Consider the following 9459-nt stretch of genomic DNA (forward strand, 5'->3'; position numbering starts at 1 on the left):
TCTGCACCCTCCTCATTTAGGTGCAGTCCATCCCTTCTATAGTACCGGTTACCGACTGAGAAGTCAGCCCAGTCCTCCAGGAACCCAAACCCCTCCTTACTACACCAGCTCTTCAGCCACTTGTTTACTTCCCTAATCTCCCTCTGCCTTTCTGGTGTAGCTCGATGTACCGGTAGTATTCCTGAGAACACTACCTTGGAGGTCCTTTTCCTCAATTTAGCTCCTAAGTCCCTAAAATCGTTCTTTAGGACACTCCATCTGCCTCTGACTTTGTCATTGGTGCCAACGTGCACCATGACAGCCGGGTCTTCCCCAGCCCCTCCCAGTAATCTGTCCACAAGATCCGTGATGTGCCGAACCCGAGCGCCCGGTAGACAACATACTGTTCGGTGCTTCAGGTCTTGGTTACAGATTGCCCTCTCTGTCCTTCTAAGAATTGAGTCCCCTACCACCAGAATCTGTCTTTCCTTTCCCTTTGCTGCCCCCCCACTCTCACTGGAGGAGTTCTTCCCCTGGCAGCTAGGAGAGTCCCTCATCTCCAGCAGTGCTGGTCCCTGACTGGTTTCACCAATGTCACTCAATGGAGCGTACTTATTGGGATGCTCCAGTCCTGGATCGGCCTCTCTGGCACTTCCCCCTCTACCCCTCCTGACTGTCACCCATCTACTCTTTGCTAGTGCCTGCACCTCTTTGTCTCCACCCGCCTCTGTGCTGGCCCCTGCCGGCACCTGCCGTGTACGTTCCTGGCTCACCTTTAGTATGGAGAGACTTCTCAGTGCTGACAGTTGCTTCCCCAGATTCAGAACCTGGGCTTCCAGGGAAACAATGTGCTTACATTTTGCACAGCAGTATTCGCCCTCGATCGGATGATAAAAGAACGCATACATGCGGCAAGATGTACAAAGAGTCGCCTCTCCACACCCGCCGGGCATCGTACCTATTAAATTTAGTGAGGATTTGGGGATTTTACCCTGTCCAAATTACCTAACAGCTAGCTTCCTGGCACTAATACTCAAGACTATATACAGGTACACGACAATACACAGGTACACAACAAGACAATACACAGGTACTCACAGACCTACGTGCACTCGCAATACACAAGTACACAATACACAAGTACTAACGATCCACACACACTACTCAGACAACACTCAGATACTCACACTACACAGGTACTATGACCCCTGTTATAACCTCCTGTTTTAAACTCTGGTTTTAACTCCCACTTATTCCAGCTCCACTTACACCAAGCTCCACAGCTTCAGACTGAGCACGCTCAGACTGAGTCCTACAACCAGTTAAATAGGCACCTGTGAGCAATTAACCACACCCCTTAATTGATAGACTGATGAAACCAGGGAAAAAAAAAAAGCTATTTAAAAAGTGACAGCAAAATGCAAATTAAAACTAAAAGGAAAAGCCCAAAAATGCAACCCAGCAAAATACAGCAAACAGCAAACAGACAGCAAACAGCAAACAGACAGCAAAGCAAACAGCAAACAGACAGCAAACAGAGGGCAAACAGCAAACAGCAAACAGACAGCAAACAGCAACAGACAGCAAACAGCAAGACTTGTATACTCTAACTCTGGTTTTAACTCCCACTTATTCCAGCTCCACTTACACCAAGCTCCACAGCTTCAGACTGAGCACCAATCACAATCACTCCATTCAGAAAACAGGCCATGCATGTCTTTTTGCAGTTTATTTGCTAACTTATCTTGGTTAGGGTGAGCCCTGGGATACTCCAAAAGAACAAAAATGTAACCGAGGACACTGAAAACTGAACTGCTCCTTCAGGATGTAACCACCCTCTCATCAGAAGTATGGTCCTGAGTAAACTGTAATAAGCTCTTCCAAAAGTGGCAAGCAAAGTCTCCAGAATCCTTGAGGCTAGTACTCACTGTGCTCTGAATACTGTAAAGCCTCCTTAGGACCAGCCAGTCTCTATACTTGGTGCCTGCAGCCTGGATCCCCTGTAGAGCTTTCTGCACTGCCTTAGGAAGATCTGGATGGAGGTCACCAAGCCCTAACTGGTGCTGGGACCCTAAAAAGGATTTCTTCAGTGCTGTAGCTGCCTCAACCTTCAGGGTGGGTCTTAACTCACCCAGGAACAAGAGACTTTTGTTCTAGACCCCAGCCTATTTAATCATTTTTCTGACCAGGGATTGGCTGAAAGGGAATGAATATGCAGGCCAAGGTCAAACTCTTTCATTCACTATATCCCAACATTCAGTGGAATGCAGAAACAGTATCTGAGCCTGCATTAGCAAAACCCAGGACAAACACGAACAATCACTGCTCTCCCTGGCTACAGGGAGGCCAAAAACTAAATGTACCTAAACACTAGCAGCCTACTAAGAGAGCGCTACAGAATAATGTCCATTCATAAGATATAAGTTCTGTAGGAGATAATAGAGGAAGAGACACCTGTTGAAGCTAGGCGGAGAAGGGATCCCTCACTGAAAGGACCTATAGCCTACAGCTCCAGGTATTTTGGAATTTTTTGATTAAGGGTCAGACATCATATGGAACTACAGAGAGACTGATTTTGACTGTCCCCTCATTGTCACTACTACTTTGTGGCTGCTGCTAAAAAGGTCTGTTACTGCAGGGAATTTCAGGTGGTCCTGTCCACACTGTGCCTCAGGTATCCTGCACCCAAATCTCTTTTCCCTTAGCAGTTTGCTCTGTAATAAACAGTAAAAAGACCCCTGGACTGGAACCTGAGTTTATTGGAGATCTACCGGGACTGGTAAAAGGGTGGGCAGCCTCTGGACCGGAGACACTATTATTTTCAGTGGCTCCTTTCAGAGGTCATCGCTTAGTATTTACTACTTGGAGCTGGCAGGTGGGACACTTGAGCCTACTCTCATTTTTCTCACCATGGAGTCTTAATAATATGCTATGAATAGTCTGAATAGGCTGTTTTGATATTCTACCAGGTTTTCATCTTAATACACACTCACAGCTGAATTAGTTGGAGGAGGAACTTACTTCAATACCTGTCGGGTAGCTCCTACTGACACATGGATATTTCAAATAGAAAAAAGCACACTCTTTAAACCAACAGTCATGAAAGCAACCTGTATTAAATGTTTATTTGTACTTCATTTAAACAATAAAAATATGAAATTTGTTTGTAAACAGCCATCACATTTTTTGTGCCACCTTGATCAAAACCCCTTATAATATTGATTTAAACTATTAAATATCTCCCAAGCTTACAAAGAAATAACTGTGATATGGTGCTGGATTCTACTGTATATTCTGCTATTCAGCAATATGAATGTGTTATACTTTTATGTAGAAAATATATTGTGAGTATGTCCATTTATGGGGTTAAAAGAGTTGAAGGACTTAAACTGTTCCATGAACAGAAAGTTCAGCTGCATACCTCTACAACAGGGAGACTGAAACATGCCTCCCAACTTTCCAAGATGGAAAAGAGGAACTCAATATTGCATGAAGTATGTAGGTAAAGGACACACCCATACCACACTACCAATTACGTGGACCTTACGTGAATTTATATCCAAAAAATGATTTTACAAAATCACATACACAATTTACATTAAAAAAACTAATTTTTCTTTATTCCAGTTCTTTATAATAACAAATGCAATAATTTAGAGGTTGAGTGAAAGGTTTATTTACCTACTTTTGATAAATAGTACATTTTTATTAGAGGTCTATACTTTAGGCTAAAAAAGAAGAACAACTAAGGAGGAATGAGAGACAGAGGGAATTGACTTTAAAAGAGGGACTGTCACTCCAAATGATGGACAGTTGGGAGCTATGCTGAAAACATGATTGTTCTCTAATGAAAGACGTTTAGTGAAACCTTTACTTGTCCTGGTTTTATAACTCTTTGTGGTCTAATTGTGTAGGGCAGGGATATGCAATTAGGGGACCTCCAGCTGTTGCAAAACTACAAGTCACTTCATGCCTCTGCCTCTAGATGTCAGATGTCTTGTGGCTGTCAGAATCTTGCTGTGCCTCATGGGAATTGTAGTTCTGCAACAGCTGGAGGTCCGCTAATTGCATATCCCTGGTGTAGGGCCCTAGTGCCCAACATGTGGACCACAGGAGGCATACAGCCTGCCAGCTTTCTGTGACCAGCCAGCATAGGCGTGCGCATGGGGTGTGCCGGGTGTGCCTGGGCACACCCTATTCACCCCGTGTGGCGCAGATTACCCAAAGCCCCATAACAGGGCTCCTAAAAAAATATTGTAAAAATTAATAAAAAAACCTACTGACACCATCCACTGCCCTACTGAAACCAACCTCTGCCCTACTGACAAGTCCACAGCTCTAGTAACACTGTTCATGTTTTAATACATTTGGGGTGCACACCCTAATTCAATAGGCTGCACACACCTATGCCAGCGAGCCATGTCCTTGGCTGGGTCCACAATTTGTTGGACACCTGTGTGCACCAGTGTTAATTTTCACGTCAAATTTTGATTTAGTTTTAGTCATAGTCTTTTGAATAAAATGCCATTTTAGCTTTAGTCGTGTTTTAGTAATCTGAATAGTTTTAGTTTTAGTCGTATTTTAGTCTACTAAATTCTGCATTTTAGTAGACTAAAATATCCTACATGTAGCAAGGTCCAGGGCCCCAGAGGCCTAATGGTGACCTCAAGGGTTAGGGAGAGCTGACATCCTTCCTTGTAGAGTGGGTTACCAGGCATGGTGAGTGTGATGCAAGAAGAATGATGGGCGCCAGTCACTTTTTGAATGAGAACAAGAGATTTATTGTCTCTTAACAGTGGGAGAGAGGGTTAGGGCCAGGACACCCTTCAGTAAATACAATGGTAATTGGCAGACTCCGAGACTTCTATAGGCAGACAGCTATACAGTGTAAGGCCTCCAGCCGGATAACACTTCTGTATAGGTAGGACCACTGTCTCCTATGGCAACTAATCTTGACACAGTCACTAACGGTAGTTTTACATAACTCTTGGTAACACAGAACAGTCCTTTACTTATCTCATAGTATCCCACTGTAGATCTTCACTCACTGAGCTCCCAGTCTCTTACTAGACTTCCAGATCCCAGTCGACACTGGATCCCCTGAGCTCTTCCACAGCTGTCCCGCTGTATACTCCTAAGCGTCACCCTCGCTTTCCTACTGGGTCCCTGGCTTGGCACTTGCTGATGCTTTTCCACTTTTTCACTGTCCCCGGCTGGTGAGAAAACTGCTCAGGTACTTGCTTCAGCTTACTCACAATAGTCTTCGGTAACAAGGTGGATTGTCCCTTAGTGGCAACAGCTTCCCCTCTACCTCTGACCACAACTGGTTCCCCGTCCAGCTGTGTCTCAACTCATAACGCACTGACGAAACTGGTCGGACGTAACGAACGTGACACGCCACTTCCGCTCGCAACGCAGTTTGCTTGTTTGTCTGTCTGCATGAACCCTCATGTGGGTGATGCGGTTTTTAAACTTGTTTTTAGCCTAATAAATTTTTGGCATACTTCACCATGGGAGTTTTCCATTTAATTTCTCCCCATTCATGACACTTATGATCCCATTGGTCCATCTCTATTTGGGAAGTTTGTTTGCATGCAGCTACAGTGTTACCTACAGGCACCTGAGTTCCAGCACCTAAGTTCCAGTGCCTTAACAAAGCCGTGACCGCGAGAAGCTTCTTTGGCAGTTCTTTAAGCGTGTTAGACTCCTGTCATGGGAGTCACTTCAATCTGGTGAGTAGGCTGTATGGCTGGTGATGGTGGCGGAATACTGTTATCAGATGCTTTGCTGAACCCAAGGAAGACTCACCCAGAAGTTTTGAGTTACCCAGAAGTTTTCATTATTGTTTGAAAATTTCCTGAACACATATGATTTTTGGATCTATATATTTTTGGATATTTTCTGGAATCCAATCTCGCTTTTTAATTGTTGCTTTCACTTGTTTTGGTTCACCATTTATGTACATTGTTTTCACTCAGTTGTTAGTTATTATCACTGGTAATATTTGATTATTTTTATGGTCTTGTTTCACAATAGAGTATGATTCTGCATTTGCATTTTAAAAGGAGCGCAGTTTGTAATTAATTCGTTAATTATCATTATACATTTTTTTATTTGATATAACATGCTGCTGCTCGAATTAATTGATTAATTAATCTCACTAACATTTTATCGATTTCCATTTGCGCGAGTTGGTAGTTTCTACCATTTCTCATGAAAAAGTGCTACTATTGTGTGGCCCTCTGAAAGTGTCGGGAGCCTTGAGGCCCTCTATTATTTCAAGGTGACCACCACTGGTGGAAGGCAACAGTTAAGGTAAGACTAAAGTAAACTTTACTTACCTTCCCTCCAGCAATGCAACATCTGCAAGCTCCCTCATTGTCACTGACATAAATACCCAGTCTTCTTCCAGATTTGGCATTTTTAGCCATCCTGATTATCCAGCCTGAGATGACGTATTTCCCCACATGCATATGCGAGTTAATTCATCCTGGCACCTAGGCAAGCAGCATTAAGCTGCACATGACTGGCTCTGTACATTTAGGAGAAGCATTGCTGGCAGACATAAAAGGAGCTTCCGCATTTACTGCAATTCTGCCAGTAATTATTCATTGCATGGCTATGGTTTCATTTTTTAACCTAGTAAGCTCTACTGATGAGTGCTCAATTACAAGTGTCCCTAAGGCTTGCTAAAATGTTACCTTCAGAAGGCCTTGTAAAAAGAAACGACTACTGGAAAAAACATTTCACAAAAAAATGCTGGTATTGTCAGACATTTCTATCTGTGTGAAGCCAGTTCTGGTGCTTTAATATATTGTATTTATTTTAATAGTAGCATTGTCACCTATATCTATATTCAGAGGAAATTTAGGTATTTTCACCACTAACCAGTCAAGTAATTTAGCAACAGAAACAATTGTTTTTCTAGGTTTCCTTGTTTAAAGGACACACTGACTATTACCTTGAGTTTTTGAGTTTACTGAACTCCATTCTTCAAACAAAGATCTGATATGCTGATGTACTAAGATAAGTCATATTCAAATATTTACTTCATGTTATGAAACTGGATAATTTATGTGTGAAGGAAATGCAGATCACATGACCCACAGCCAATCCATTTCCTCTCAGCACTTTAGGTAAAAAGTCCACTAGAATTTAATACAGTGCCCTATTTGACCATCATTGTATGGTATAATATTTGCATAAATGTTATATTATTTGCAGTACATTCACTTAAAGAGATATTAAACTCCAATAATTTTTTTAATGGGCCCCCAAAAGGTTTATGCCCTAATATGCTAGTATGCATCGCATATTAGCACATTATATCAGACTTACCTGTCAAACCAATATTAATGGCTGCACTGTTTTTTTTTTTTTGTTTCACAAAGGTTTTTATTGATTGAACAAGTAAAGACATTACAGCATTATAATAATACATCTGCATAAAAGTGGTACATATGACAATGGGTTTTAATACAGTTTCGGATAGTGTATGAATACAATATGGTTGTATATAGTTACACAAATAAACATTTTTCTTTTTATGCTAATTATATTTTCAAGTAGTATCAAGGAAATCTTGAAATATCGTAGTGAATATTAGGTAACTCGAGTTATGATTTGGGGGTGAGAGAGGGAAGGGAGGGGAAAGGAAAAAAAAAAAAAAAAAAAAAAAAAAAAGGGGGGGGGGTAGTAGATGGTAGTTATTGAAAAGACATATTAATTTCTTTCCATTTTTTGAACCTTCTTATGAGCCTTTTTTATTAAATGTAGTTTTTTAATTAAATATTGATTGCTTTGTATTCCTGAGAGTTTTTAAATTCTATCCATTTGTACCATGTTGAAGCAAAGTAAGTTATTTTCTCTTGAGATATGCTTATGAGTTCTTCTATTCTTTCTATATTGTTTATTCTGCGAAACCATTCTTTTTTTGAAGGAATAGAATTTGAGCGCCAATGGCAGGGGATACAGTGTCTCGCAGCATTTATCATAAACATGGTTAAAGATTTTAGGTATTGTCTTTTAGGTAGTGAGTTGTAGTGTAGGAGGTATTGTGCTGGGTTAAGGTTTAAGTTTTCTGAAGCTGCACTGTTACCTTTCCCACTGATAACAGGGGCTTCCATCTTAGCCTGGTCTTCCTTCCAGCTTCGCTTTCTCCAGCCACTTGAATAACTAGGCTGCAAGACATCACTCCACCCAGGTGCCATAAATGTGGTCTGAGCTGAGCATGCACTACTCAGATTACATCACGGCTGACAGGCAGGGCAAGACATTTATATCAGAAGAGACCACTAGGGTCTCTCCTGTTATAAAAACCCTGCTTGTCAGCTTTTTTTCAATTTTGGACTTTAATGCTGCTTTAAAATACACCTGGGCAATTCAAACTGAGTATGAGATGAAACACTGCATACACAGAGGCAGGGCTGGACTGGGACAAAAATTTGGCCCTGGACTTCACCCAGACTGGCCCACTTTGACAGGTCTCTCCCATGCCGGCTTGCCACCCAAGCCCCCCCCCCCCACTAGCTATTAGCCGTTCTACATTATTTCTCTTATAGGCAGTACCAGTGGGGAAGCTAGACATTATTTCACCTGGGGCAAAGAATCAGTTTGGTGCCCCCCCCTTCCAGATCGTATGATGAGCTTCTAAGTGTTGACTCCTGAGCATCATGTCTGTATTCAGGTGCGCTGCATAACTAGCCAGGGAGAGGAGGTGAGCACTGTGGGGGGGACAGAGGACTGGAGGGAGGCAGCGGTCCACTGTCACTGAAATCGGCCCACTGAGCCATCGGCCCACCGGGAAACTCCCTGTAGTCCCAATGGCCAGTACAGTAACCTTCAGTGAACATCGATGTCAAAACAATCAGTAAATTCAGGTACGGTATATAGGTAGCTGACATTATATGCAAATCTCAATCTTTCTTGTCAAAATATAGATTAGCCTAATTTCTGAAGCCTGTCCATTACTTGGTGAGGCAATTTATCACATTAAGTGACAGAAAAGGGTAAGGGTCAAGCTTGCATATTGTTGTCAAGATGCTAAAAGTAGTGCGCATGCACCAGTGCCCCACACAGACAAAGAACTCTTGCCAGTAACTGGCATCGGCTCACACGTTGGAGCATCTGCATGCGATGTATGTTGTGCATATGTCTGTGCGTACGTCTGTGCGCACTGGCTCATGTCCGTTTACACCCAGGACTGGTGCAAAGTGCCCTATTTAAAGGAAGCTCTAATGACTGACAATCGGTGAATGGTCTTCAGCTACCCTGTTATCTTTGCTCCTACCTTCCTTTTCTCTTGTTTCCTGACTATCGGTTTCTATCCCGACTTGCTCCTGACAACACTCTGCTGAAATCCAGATCCCAACCTTAGCTTGTCATTGATCACCCTCTGCTGAAATCCTGATGCTGACCTTGGCCTGGTGTCAACCACACTTTCTTCCACTCTTCCGTGTATGACCCTGGCCTGGCTACTGA

Source organism: Aquarana catesbeiana, linkage group LG01 (genome assembly GCF_042186555.1).
Source record: "Aquarana catesbeiana isolate 2022-GZ linkage group LG01, ASM4218655v1, whole genome shotgun sequence".
Taxonomy (NCBI): domain Eukaryota; kingdom Metazoa; phylum Chordata; class Amphibia; order Anura; family Ranidae; genus Aquarana; species Aquarana catesbeiana.